This window comes from Pinus tabuliformis, chromosome 6 (genome assembly GCF_031772625.1).
Source record: "Pinus tabuliformis cultivar Carrire ecotype Pingquan chromosome 6, CPIR1, whole genome shotgun sequence".
NCBI lineage: Eukaryota > Viridiplantae > Streptophyta > Pinopsida > Pinales > Pinaceae > Pinus > Pinus tabuliformis.
In genome coordinates, this window is record NC_142292.1 from 2,033,440,437 (window position 1) to 2,033,455,037 (window position 14,601).

General features: G+C 40.9%; 1 long non-coding RNA gene across 1 annotated transcript; it reads right to left on the reverse strand.

Annotated features, from left to right (window-relative positions):
• Positions 1–10,040: 10,040 nt before the first annotated feature.
• Positions 10,041–12,514, reverse strand: LOC149267410 (uncharacterized). Its single transcript, XR_016253098.1, has 3 exons — positions 12,329–12,514; positions 10,378–11,170; positions 10,041–10,246 (listed from the first exon to the last, which is right to left on the reverse strand). It is a non-coding gene; the product is annotated as an uncharacterized LOC149267410 (long non-coding RNA).
• Positions 12,515–14,601: the final 2,087 nt, after the last annotated feature.

Sequence of the window (14,601 nt, forward strand, 5' to 3'; positions counted from 1 at the left end):
GACCCAAAAACATCCTCCAAGTCACCTTGCTGTCTCTTCCTCCTTGTTGCGGCTAAGGTAGAAAATCCGAGCTCTTTTTCTTGTGTGTTTATTGCAACAAATGGATGATAATTAACTTTGCCTTCACCCTATATTTATACACAAATGAGGGTTTCCATGAATTTGATGAAGAGTCATGTCACTTATATGAATTCCTCAAGCTTACATGACTTGTCCTTGTCCAAATATTAATGAAATCTTCAAAAATTCATATCTCCACTTCTACAACTCAAAATTCATCAATTCTTGAAGCATTGGATTCTCCTTTCCGCCCTCTATCATCTCATGCCATCACATGTAGAAATGTGCTTACAGAAATGCCCAGAAGACATTTTGGTGCAAAACCCCATACTTGGGTTCCAAGCCCACAAGTGAACCTTGTGGCGCTTTTCCCTTCAAACCCTGAACCTTAGGGCTTGGAGTACCTCCCAAGCTACACAAATCAACACTCCCTTTTAGAGAGGGACGTACTTCAAAAACTAGGAAATAACTCGTCATCATCATCACTTCTCGCAACACTTTCCCAACTCACGCTCGCAATTGCAACAATCCATGTGCGGTGAACTACGCCATTCTCAAGAGTGTCACTATCACTGGAAGCATCCTGATTCTTCTTCTTTGCCTGTACCGCTTTCCAATATCTTCACAATTCCTTCTTGGTGGTTGTAGGAGCAACCTTGCTTCCCACTGACCACACGCTCTTCTTGGGCTGCAAAGTCTCCCTCTGAACTTGCAAGCTCCCTCTCGAACTAGACTCCCTTTGAGTCTCTCGAATCTAGACCACTTTCTTGGGAAGGCGAACCTTCTTCTTGGGAACCTGTACCTACTCCTCTAAAGCTTGCACTTGCACTTGCTCCTAATTCTCTGGAACTTGCACCTACTCCACCTGTTTCTTTCCATGATTTATAGGCTTGCTCGTTAACATGTAGAGACCATGCTCTAACTCCAAGTACAATCCCATCGGACTTAGAGCCTCTAGGCCCGAGTCTTGCCTTCCCATCCTAGAGCAAGACCTCAAACCATTTCCTCTTGATCATTGAGACAAAATCACGCTATATTTGAGTCCTTGTAGAAATAGTACATCCTAGATCCGCATCACACGTCCTGTCTCCATCCTGAATGGCACAACACCTGATCCTCAGATCTCCAACTGACTCTTGTCGCCCAATACCATGTGCAACTTCGAGTCCCATCAACTAGAGTCTCAAAAACCTCTTGTGACCCTGTCATATGCTTCGCCGCACCATTGTCCACGTACCATCCATCCTCATTGATAGTACCCTGCGAGAAATGAGAGATCATAACAAAGTCCCCCTCTTCTAATCTCCTGGTGAGATCATCTATCTCAGCTGAAGTGGCAACACCGGTGACCTTCTTTCCTTTTCTCTTCTCATCATCTCCCTTCTTCATCGGACATCTTGATGAATAATGACCCATCTCGCCATAGTTGAAACACTTGACTTTACTCAAGTCCTTCTTTTTCTTACCCTTCATTCGTGCTGCATGTGCCACATCATCATCGAAAGACTTCTTTGGATGAAGATCCTCGTCTTGCAACTCTTCCTAAATGAAGTCATCCCATAGCGTATCCCAGTATGACAACTTCTCCCTCAAAATGATTCCTTTGATGAAGGGCTTCCATTCCTCGGTGAACCCTTTCAAAGCAATCCTTACCATATCTCCATCTGAGATAGTCACACTGATGGAAGCAAGCTCATCTTTGAGCTGAGATAATCTCGTCAGATATGAGGTCACACTTTCACCCTTTATCATCTTCGTGGACTTCAACTTATCCTCCAATACCAGTACCCAATTCTCGTTCTTATTTTGGAACAAATTTTGAAGAGTCATCCACATCCCATGTGCATTGTTCTTCCCAGACAAATGAGCTATTAGGGCATCCTTCACACCATCTAGGATGATCAATCTCGCCCTCGCATCCAAATCTTCATATATTTCCAACTCCTTAGGGTTAGTTGGTTTCTTGGTCTCTTTCTCAGCGAACTCCCAGATCTTGTTGACTTACACGACCAACTTGATCCTTTCCTTCTGAGTATAATTCGACAACCCCTGCAACCTGTCCTCATATCGAAGACCTACCTACAACTTCAACATCATACTAAGCCCTCCACTTACAATGTGATCAACTCCATCTCACATTGTACTTCGATGATTCACTGAATTCCAAAGTAGCTCAGACACCCACTAATACCATGTTGAATTTCCATGACCTTGGGTCTAGGTTAGAGTCTTAAAATCACTAATGCTACCAAACCAAGAATCTCAACCATAAACTACTTTGCACAATGGAAATATAAAGTAGTAAATCACACATGCACAAATATACAAAGTTTTTAACAAATTGTACAATAACGTACAACCCTAATCTTCGTTATATTAAACCAAAATCTGCATAATAAAACAGTGTATGGTATACAAGATACAATGATAAACTTTGCTGCAACTTCGATGTCGTATCTTGTCCTGTCGGTCCTTCACTCTTGTACTGCTCACTAGCTGCCCCTTAGTCCTTCAAAGGAAAACACATCGAGACTCCACGAGGGTTGCCACCTAACACTACTGCAAGTCACTTCTATAGCATGTATAAGGGCTAATCCAATCTGCTCTCTGGGTCGCTCTTGTATTTGTTGTAGCATTAAATATCTAGTTTGACAAATATTGGATGATATGTAGATATTTTTTGTAGCATAAGTTTTTTTGGGCTATAGAGGCCATGTAGAGTGTAATGTTCCAAAATGGAATTTACAACTAATAACAAACACATGAACTAGGCTAAAGCAAATAAAATCATGAATACACATGCACCATGAGAAACACCAGGAAGCTGGGCAAATAAGCTAAGCCATTTTACTAAATTATGAGTTGTAAGGAGTACATATAGCAAGAAACAAGTGCACCTGGGCTTGCATAAGCAAGATGGAGAAAACCCAAGTGGAGGAGATGACCCCATGAGCTAGGAAACTTCGGCCCAATATCCTTCTGCGTACACCTAGAAATTAGCAATTGTTGTTGCACTAGAAATGTTGAGTGACCCTCTGTGATGCTCGAAATCGCCTGAAAATGCAACTGTAGCTTCTTCGAAAAATACTCATACAAACCCATAAAGGGATCTACCCCAAACCAACCACCTGCAAAACCCACAAAATGATGCAACTACTAGTTGAATAATAAAATGTATTGCGGAAAAAAAGGAGATTTCTGGGCTTAATACTCCTCAGAAAATTCTGTAAAGTTAACCTTAGACTCCTCTCAACAAACCCACCAAAACCCAGGAAGGGATTTGGCTAATTTTGACCTTCCAAAATTGCCCTATTTTGGCACTATGCCTTCTTGAACAAACTCTGCATCCCCCAATGATGAAATCTGTTGGAATCCTCCTTATTCCTACTCAATCTGCTAAGAGAGTGTTTTAGAAAATTTCCCCTGTAGTAGGAGAGGCCTTCTACCACAAATTCCGGTACTCAAGAGTTGAGCTCGATACCACACAAATTTGTCCACCGTCCCCTTTGCACAGGCCCTAGAAAGAGAAATTCATCCCTCTCAAAGGCAACAATCTACAGCCCCGAAATTCTCCACAAAGCTTAGCCTTCCCCTAGAGCAACGTCTCTAAATTTCTCGCGGCAAACACCCCTTGGAAAATAGCTTAAATAAGTGGCACGAGATCCTCTATTGCATCCTCCCTAGAGCACAAATTAGCTGAGGGGAATGGTTGAAAGATTCTCCCAAAGTTCCATAAGACTCCCTTCAATTGTAGCAGCAAATTTTCCTACCTAAGTTGGCACTTGAAGTCCACCGAAAGAAGGGTGATTTCTCCCCTTGGAGAAATCTGTTCTAAATAGCACTTTTGACACAACTGAACAACTTGAGCAACAATGTGTAAATGTCAAATTATCAAAATGTTTCAACTGCTACCCCCAACCTTCTATTTATAATTGTTGCCTTACTTTTCCTTGTGGGTCCCTCCAAATATTTCGACCTCCCTTCACAAAATCGATTTTTCTCCCAAGAGGTGTGTATTCCTTAAGGGGTGGCTGCCATATTCCACCAACTTTAATATTTGAACCACTTTCCCTAAGTTGATACCCCAAAAATGTGTTAGCTCTAAAATGGAAAAAATGGTAGATCTCTTCTAGCAGAAATTTGTTGAGAAGGAACATTACAGTTCTCCCTGCCAAAAATTGGTTGACCTCAAGCAATGTTCGAATAAGCTCTCTCTCCTGGTTGAACCAAATATCAGTGCAAGCAATATTGGGGTCCCAATTGTGCCACTGAGCCATTCCTGATCCATGCGTTGACCTGTCACAAAGGAGTCCCCAGATACTATGGACCCAAGCCATCACGCTCAACGTGAATCACCCCTTGCTCCATGCACAGTCCCAGGTTGTAGGAGCCCGAGAGTCCTCCCACCTCCTGTCGATAAGCAGAGCACCTCGATATTGCCAATCCCTTGTAAACTCCTTGGAATGTTGTCCCACCGAAAAATCAATCCTAAGTAACTCAAGAGGGAACTCCCGAAGCTACAACCCAAGTTCCCTAAAGTAGATCCTTTGTCTCAGTGTGTCAATCACAACCACCTCCTGCAAGTCATAGAGCCACCCAAGTGAGGCGCTATCCAGTCTCAACTGGTCCTTGGGAAGTGAAGTTCCTGCTATCAAACAGGTTCCCAATGGTATAGTTGGGTTACCTCCCCCTATGAGAACCCACTCTCCCCAATCTGTAACACAACTGCTCAACGTTGTAGCTCCCGAGTCCCAAACTAATCTCAAGTGAGTCTACCAAGAGGATGTTGCATCGGTCTGACCATAACTATGACCCTCTCATGCTCTTGCAGGGTCATCCACTTCGGTGAATCTCCACCACAAATCCAATAAAGGGAAACTCCATTGTGCGTAGGTCTATCCTGCTAGGGCACCCTGCCAAGGTCTCCATCAACCAATCCATGCCCAATCTCCTATCGAAACAATAGGGAGAAGGGCCTTCCTCGACCCGTAGTGATCATCCTAATGGTCTTTGACCTGTCATCAGAAGGATGATGCAATCCTGTCTCTTTCATCCTCATGATCCTCCCAAAACAAGGTAGTCCTCTAACCCAATGGACCCCTGGATCCCACAGCTAGATTAGAGGCCCATCGCTCCCAATTCCTACTGCTTGCCACTGAGTAGTGCCAACGAATGCCAAGAATCACACGTGTCAATCATCCTGCCATACTAGCACAGTGCCCCAAGTCATCAACGAATATCTAGGGGGAGAACTACTCTATGTGCAACTGAAACACAATGGGAGACCTATACAATCTTCCGCTATAAAAACCAGTGCATCCCTAAAGGGGGATGAACTGCCAAGCCTTAAGAGGCTGAGATCCCGTGCCGATTGCAAAAGGAAACTGCCATGTTGATGTTGCAGATCTCTAGTCATAACTGGTAGTCCAACATGCTCTTATTGGGTCCTCCCCTCCTATATCTCTCGGCCACCATACAGGTAATGACCAAAGCTATGCCCAACATGCGGGGACAACTCAACAATACCCGAGCCTCCCACCCCATGGCTAGCCTCAATCCTCAACAACAACACGGAATACACGCCTCTCCATGTGGAGGAAACCTCAGTGATCTCCCATGTGTTGATCCAAGAATGATCTAGATCTCTCTCTATGAGGGTCTTGCTCATCTCGAAGTGGAGTGATCCACTCGTCAACTGAAACCCTAGCTCCCAAGTTTGCAGCGACATAATTCTGACAACTAATGTGATCGATCTTCCCCTCACCTCTTACTCTTGTGGGTATAGGCTCCATATATCAAGGGATAATCTCGTGTATACCCCACGACCCTGCTCTTGCATAGCCACACGATGAACTCTACCATCCCCTCCATGGATGGTGTACCCAAATACTACTAGAAGCCTACGTGACCTCCTATAGAACAAGTCTATCATCCCATACACCGCATGCCCCTACAATGCTCCGGAATGCCTTGCCGAAGGTGTGCCATACAAATCCCCCATAGTCATACCCTCAAGGGGGGACTCGGGGGCAAAGTATATGCTACCTCTACAACATACCATGTCATCCCTATGCCTCCACGTGCCAGCACACACATAGTCTTTTTGCCCCAACAGGAAACTCCTCTCCTATCCATGATACTCGGGGTCACATCCATCTGCCTCAGGTGAGTCTCTTGCTCCCTACTGCTTGTGGTGAGGGCATCAAGGGACAACAACCAACTCCTCTGTGACTGTATGCAAGCCCATATGGATATACTCAAAAGGTGATCATTGTTACATATCTCTATACACCACAGAATGCCACAGCTAGAGGCTGAGTCAATGTGTAGTAACTTACATCCTATCAGGGTCACCACCTCTACTACCACACCTCCATGACCTCAAAGGAGTGGACCTCCCCTCCTAATCCTCTCAGAGAGATCTAACAGGCAAACCTCCCTACGTGCCAGTGGTGGTGTCACTAAGGTGTTGCTGTCCGGTGTCCTCTGCACTCCACATATCCGTAGGAAAGCCTCATCCCTGTACAATGCTCTATTTCGTGGCTTATCGATGCCACCTCCTCTGATCAACCCTGACAAGGGTATGTTGATCATCCTGCAGTCTACGCTTGATTCACATGCCAAGACAACTCACAGAGTCCACCTACTCTGTTATTGATCCAGCTAGCCACTGGTGCTGCTTGGAACTCTAATATAAAATTGTGGGTGTGTGTCCTCAATCCCCGGATCTAGCGAACAACTACTACCATCGCCGAATGACTCCATGATGTGATGGGGAATTCCACCTGGATCCCAAAAATAGTTTGGCCCTCAAGCTCCTTTGGTAACCCACGGCCCCTACTGAACTATGGCCATTGATACATCTCGACACCTAGCCTACTCCATTGGGTACCAGCTCAATACCTCTCTCCATCCAACCCCATGAGAGGGATCAAATGCAAGAGCACCAGTATACGTAACAACTCCACCCTGCAAGTGCTATGCCCTACGCAACTTCTGTTGCCTCGTCTCACTGTCCTGGTCAACATGTACGATCTATCTCGGTAACTCAGCCACTCTCCCTCCAACATGCAGAAGTAACCTAACAATATTGCTGGCCCACTCTATGTAAGCCTGAAGAGAGCTATTCACTAGAAGTACTGTAACTCTGGTAGTTGCCTGTGTATCTATCTTCTCCCTCTCGATTTCAGGCCCAAAAGATGACTGCCCATCCGCCTCCATCATGGACTCAACATGAATCCTGAGCCACCCCACCACAGGTAGCTCCTCAAGCATAACATCCTCATCTAGCTCATGCTCCTCAAGTTGCTTTACTTACTGTTGTAGGAAGCGGTTAACTAGGAACTTTGTCACAGCTCTAGGTACCTCTGCGCCTACTGGCACCTCGTCAATCGAAGGTCCTATGGGTGCGTGCCCAACTGTCTCCACCAACATGTCAATCGAGGCTAGCAAAGGAAACTTCCGCAAGGGTGGCTCCTGTGTCACATTGGGTGTATCTACATGCTCCTCATCACCTTGTGTACCGTCAACATCATGCTTGACCTCCTCCTCCTTAGGCTCCTGATATCTAAAGCCATGTCTCCACCAACAAAATCGCATCCTAGTCTCACCCTCTAACTACCCCTGGCCTGTCTGCTCCTTTTGAGGAGATCTGGTGCCCTGATTTTGTCGACTCTCCCCATATGGTGTAAACGGTTGTACTCCCACGGCCTGTGCACCTCTAGTGTCTCTGTTGTATGGACACAGATGGATTTGGCCTGACACCTCCCTCAAATGAGCCAACCTCTCATCATTCTAGCAAATTCCACCTCAAAATTCCTACATACTGAATCTCCTTTGAGCCATGGGTGGTGTACGGTGTAACCCGTCATTGTGCATACATGCCCAAATCTCCCATGATCTAGTTAGCTACCCCACAACTAACCAAGATCATGGCCCTGATACCACTGTAGTGTTCCAAACTGAAATTCACAACTAATAACAAACACATGAACTTGGCTATAGCAAATAAAATCATGAATATGAATGCACCATCAAAAACACCAAGGAGCTAGGCAAATAAGCTGAGCCATTTTATTAAATTATGAGCTGTAAGGAGTACATATAGCAAGGAACAAGTGAACCTGGGCTTGAATAAGCAAGTTCCAGCAAACCCAAGTGGAGGAGATGACCCCAAGAGCTAGGAAACTTTGGACCAATATCCTTCTGCGCAAACCTAGAAATTGGCAACTACTGTTGCACTAAAAATACTGAGAATGACCCTCTGTGATGCCCAAAATTGCCTAAAAATGCAGCTATAGCTTCTCCCAAAAATACTCATATAAGCCCATAAAGGGATTTGCCCCAAACCAACCACTCGCAAAACCCACAAAATGATGCAATTACCAGCTGAATAATAAAACGTATTGCTGAACAAAAGGATATTTCTGCCTTAATACTACTCGAAATTTTTTGTAAATTTAACCCTAGACTCATCTCAACAAACCCACAAAAAACAAGGAAGGGATTTGGTTAATTCTGACCTTCCAAAATTGCCCTATTTTGGCACTACGCCCTCTTGAACAAAGTCTGCGTCCCCCAGTGATGAAATATGTTGGAATCCTCCTTATGCCTACTCAATCTACTAAGGAAGTGTTTTAGGAAATTTCCCCTGTAGTAGGAGAGTTGTTCTACCACAAATTTCGGCACTCAAAAGCTGAGCCCGCACCACACAAATTTGTCCAATGTCCCCTCTGCGCAGGCCTTGGGAAGAGAAATTCATCTCTCTCAAAGGCAACAATCTCCAACCCCGAAATTCCCCTGGAGCAACTTCTCTAAATTTCTCCCAACAAAGACCCCCTGGAAAATAGTTGAAATAAGTGGCATGAGATCCTCTAGTACATCCTCCATGGAGCACAAATTAGCTAAGGGTAATGGCTGAAAGGTCCTCTCAAAATTCCACAAGCTCCCTTCAAATGTAGCAACAAATTTACCTCCCTAGGGTGGCACTTGAAGTCCATCGAAAGAAGGGTGAGTTCTCCCCTTGGAGAACTCTCTGCTAAACAACACTTGTGACAGAGCTAAACAACTTGAGCAACAATGTGTAAATGTCAAATTATCAAAAGCTGGCAATTGCTGCCCCAACCTTCTATTTATAATTGCTGCCATACTTTTCCTTGTGGGTCCCTCCAAATATTTCGACCTCCCTTCACAAAATTGCTTTTTCTAAGAGGTGCGTATTCCATGAGGGGTGGACCCACATTCCACGAACTTTAATATTAGAACCACTTTCCCTAAGTTGGTACCCAAAAAATGTGTTAGCTCCAAAATGGAAAAAATGGTTGATCTCTTCTAGCAGAAATTTATTAAGAAGGAACATTCCATAGAGCCTCTTTGTTGATGTAATTTTGGTTCAAAGATAGATTGCAATCAATGCTATTTTGGTTATATGCACCCCTGCTATATATATGAGAAACTTTGCATATTTGTGTATAATGGTTTGGATTCATATGGATGCACATGAATATTTAAGTATTTTTTTGGTCAACTAGATTTTTGGTCCCATATTTTTCCAGTTCCAGCCTTATTCACAGTTTTGGGCTTATTGAAGGTTAGAAATTATTCATAATTCTTTAGGATTTTATTTCTATGCTTGAAAAGCATTAAGAGAAACGTTCCAATATCAGCATAGTTTTGCTGAGTTAAAAGGTCAAGAGGGTTAGTAGTGTGACAAATATATTGAAAATTAGATCTAATCTGAGTATAAGTTAGACAATCAAAGAGAAAGTGTTTTTCATCTTCAATCCTTTTAGTATCACAAAGGTAACAAAATAATCCAGTTTCACTATGAAGTTAGAAGAAGTGAAATGTTATATCACTCATTTATTTTCTTTTCCACAGAAGCAGCAAAGAATATAAGCACAAATTTAAAAATACAATATAAGAGCTAACATTCATGTGAATCTCAGTACATTTGTGCCCTCCATGAACTTTGAAGACCATTTCGATAGAACTGACCTCAATTTTCGTATTGAAATATGGTTCAATAGGGAAAGTATTTTCACCAAAGCCCTGATAATCTTTCCATAGTTACATCGCTGAGGCTACACTGGGTAAGCATCAGTTTGTCAAATAAGATCAAATCCAAATTTCAATTACTATGTGTGAGATAATGTTCACCAGAAATAAATTCCTGTACAGCAGTGCCCTGCAAGAGCATTAGAGATCAAATCAATATCATTTTACCGAGTTTTAGCATTGAACAATAGCTCAATAGGGTGAGTGTTTTGATGAAAACCATAATAATAATATGTTGGCTTGCATAAAATATATTCTTACAAGATGTAAACATCAGAAATTAGGACTGAGAAATCAGCCTTTTCAACTTGTCAGTGTGCTCATCGGTAGTAATATGCAATGCAAGACGGAGACTGGTCAAGAGATCATGACGTTCCCAGGATAAGTGAACCTGAGACTGAGCATAAAAGGCCTCTATCACAGAATGATATGCCAGTAACTCTTCATCATGCGTTTCTAGTCTTTGCTCTGCCACCATGTTCAACGGATTATTCCTATGAGCTTTGTTGTCAAGCTCAGTTCTAGGAGAACCAAGTATTGCACTCCCTGTACATCTTTCAACAGGAGTCTCGGTGTATTTTAAGATTTGATCTATGGATTCTGCTAACTCTGTATCTTTAAATCTTTTGGCATCATTACCTGGTGTAGTTTTAATGCCTCTATACTTTCCATCCTTTCTATCATCATAAACATACACTCTTTTCACACCTATCGAATGCGGAGCAAGTGAATTTCCTTTCTGATTTTGTTCCGTATCATTTCTCTTCTTCCTAGATAGGGCTACATCATTCTTCAATATTGCATTTGCGTGATTGAAAGTCTTGGGCCTTCCTGAATCTCTATCTCTACTTGCTTGAAAAGAACATTATTCAACGTCTAATGTTGCCCTGTTTTCTTTCCAATCATGATTCCTTCTCTGCTTTTCTACTTTTTCTTCAAACTTCCTTTGAGATTGTGCGTTAGTTTGCATATCCCAGGGAGATGATGCTATCGAAGTTGTCTCACTATTTGCAGCCATAGGATATTTTCCTTCATATATGATATTGTTTGTTTGCTACAAAAAAAGGAAAAGAATAGATCAGCCATTTCATTAATCAACTACTCACAGAATCTCCAACTTCACTAAAGAAATTAAATAACTCACTAATACAAATTATCAATGAAATTTTCCACAGAATTAGGAAAACTAAGCAAAATAGTTTAATTGGTAAAAAAAAACTCAATTTAACTTTTCATCTTCTCTATGCCACATAATTTGGTAATATTTCCATGGCAATTCAATGAGAAATTCCTTTCTTAGTTATAGTTCATCCGTGTAGAGGATTTAGAGGAGTTGGAAGAAAAAACTAATCTACAGGGAGAATGTACAATTAGATCTATGCCATATTCTAAAGCCTAGCTCTAAATAAAAAGAAATTATAATTTAAGAAACTACAGTCAAATCCTACTTGTACATGTTGAGAGCAACGACTATGTCAAGTATACAACCCTATTTATCAATCAAGTATACAACCCTATTTATCAATTAGCTGTCCATCTGTGTGGATGGATTAAAATAGAGCCTAATCTACAAAAAATAATGGACAACTCGTATTTATAATCTTGCGAAGTCCCAGCTCAACTGGAAATAGAAAACACTGATAATTTAAGTCAGCACGACCAATCCTAATTGGCAATGTTGGAAGCAATGCATATGTTAAATATACAAGAATGGACAATATAACAAATACATTTAACTCTCTGTTAGATGTCTACCTATATAAGACCTAATGTACAAGAAGAATGGTCAATTGCATAGGTTATCTATTAATGCCTTAGATCAACTAGAAAGAAAAAGTACCTTTACATTAAGGATTTCAAAATTATCTGCAAACCCTGGAAAATGAATGCATGCTATTTTAACTATGAATTTGAGCTTTTGAAAGCCGAGGCTGAATTAAATGCAACTGCAGGTAATAAATTAGTGATAATCAGCTTAGACATACTAATTACTGTGGGCAGAAAAATTCTTTTCAGATGCTTGCAGATGATTATGGAAGGCCTTAACTATATTGGTAATGATCTCCAATATAGCAGTAACCAAATAACAAAAATTGTACATTAAGACCCAAAAACATAATAAAAATACAGTAAATATGTTACCTGTGATGGTAGCGGGTACCATTTTCCTTTTAGCCATTCTTGAGCAGCGCTTAATTTGGAGTAATGATACCTTTTCTGTATATGATTGTGAGGAAAATATATAAGGAAAAGCTCAGAATTGGTGCGCATAGCTTGGGTGATGATGCCCGGCCACCAGCAGCCTTTGTCAGAAACTTCAACTGGGTCTCGGATGGAGTAATTGTAATTGTTGGGTGCCTGAGGGGGAATGGGTCTGACTCGGGTATAGGGAACATCTTCTTCTTGTGTCAATCGCTGTGCGTCGTTGTCAGGGTGGCGGTCGTAGCGTAACTTGTAATCAACGACCATATGCAACGACAACCACTGCCTCTGTCCAGACACCATCTCTCTGCACCTCCACTCTCGTAGTACCACGAAACCCCAGAATCGCAGTCAACCAAGATCACGACAATTACTCGACCATAGTCCAATCAAGAACGACTAATACCAAGTAATAGAATCCTAAGATTTGAGAGAATCCTAAGATTTGAGTAATGGCCAAGTAATAGAATCCTAAGATTTGAGAGAATCCTAAGATTTGAGTAATGGCCAAGTAAAAGCTGCATTAAATAATATATGTTGCTGCATTAAATAATATATGTTGGACGGATATATTTTTGTAAACGGACATCTCTATGGTATCTGGTCTGGTTCTATGTAACGACATCTGGTCTGGTTCTATGTAACGACATCTCTTGCAGTGAGTGAGAGAATCCTAAGATTTGAGTAATGGCCAAGTAAAAGCTGCATTAAATAATATATGTTGCTTCCACCTCGTGGGTTGGACGGATATATTTTTGTAAACGGACGCCACCATATACCACGTGAGGTATTGTGTGGTAAGAGGCACCACCATTCCTGCCGTTTCAATATGTATTTGGTCTGGTCCTATGTTATGGGGGTGTTTGGCTGGTTCGATGTTATTGGATTTCAATTCGGTGTTTTGCTGGTTTGATGTTATTGGGTTTCAAGTTGGTTTAATGTAGTGTTTTGTGGGGTAGTAAATTTAGAATTAATTTATTATTATAAATTAAATTATTATTATTATTTGGGATGTGATTTTAGAATTAAATTATTATTATTATTTATGATGAATTGGTTTGGGAATAAATATGTACTTTGTTACAAAATAATATTTTGGTGTTAAAATAAGATTAAAATTGTCAATAATTTTTAGTTAGAGTGATTGAGATGGTGGTTTGTCATCTTGTCCACCCTAGTTCAAGGCTCAAGTGACTTGATCAGTCATAGTAAGGTTGAAAGGATAGATGTCCAATTGGAGTCTAGGATCTTGGCCCCAATTTCTGGTGGTCTCATAACTTTTCAAGCCTTAACTTGTATTTTGTTTAAGACTATCTAGAAATATGGACAGCCAAATTATGACAAACCTTAGACAACTAAGAAGCCTTCAAGGTCAAGTTCGAGCCATCACGAGGTTGATCTCTCAATTCACTCACAAGTAATGAGCAATAATTTCTTATAATATCAAATAATTTATGTAGAGTTTTAGGTGTATGTCCCTTTTACAAACATTGAACAAAATGTACATTAAAATACAATAGTTATAACAATCTTATGAAGCAAATTGTGGCAATCTATCATGCTAATTCACTTTTGGGAAAGACAACTACATCCACAATGATATCTAGAAAATGAAATAATAATTTAAACTTATGTGTCAATGTAGTCAAATTCACTATACATACATGAACTCCATGAAAGTAGAACTATCTTTTGAAAGACAAAAGTGAAATGAAAAAACAAAACCTAAGCTACAAGTAAAGGTGGCCATTTCATAGAGAATCACATTAAGCCTTAACTTATGCTTTAGAATTCACTCTTTCTATCCCACTACTATATATATTTGGGGTCAAATTCTGACATTAATTTCTACATTTAAAGGTTTTTCCTGTTTTATCATGAATTCTCATGCATTTTCTTCTACTTGTAAATGATGATTAATCAACATATAGAATTAATATTGACTAATTGAGGTTTATGCTGATTAGTCAAATTTGACCATACTGAGATAACAAGAATCAACCAACGTTTTTGAGAAAAAAATTATAAATCCTCACAAATATTTCATATCTTAGATGTTTGTAGTGGATATATTTTAAATGTTAGAAAGGCATCCATGAAAAAGCAAATGCATCATTTTCTACAAAATTCATATGAAGTGACATATTAAGCATGTAATGTTTTTTCTGCTTTTACTACATAGTTGAACTCATTAATCTCCCCATGAATAGGTGGCATCAAATACTAAGGTGTTATTCAAAATCTCCAAAATATTTATTCATGATGTGACAATGTCTCTGAATG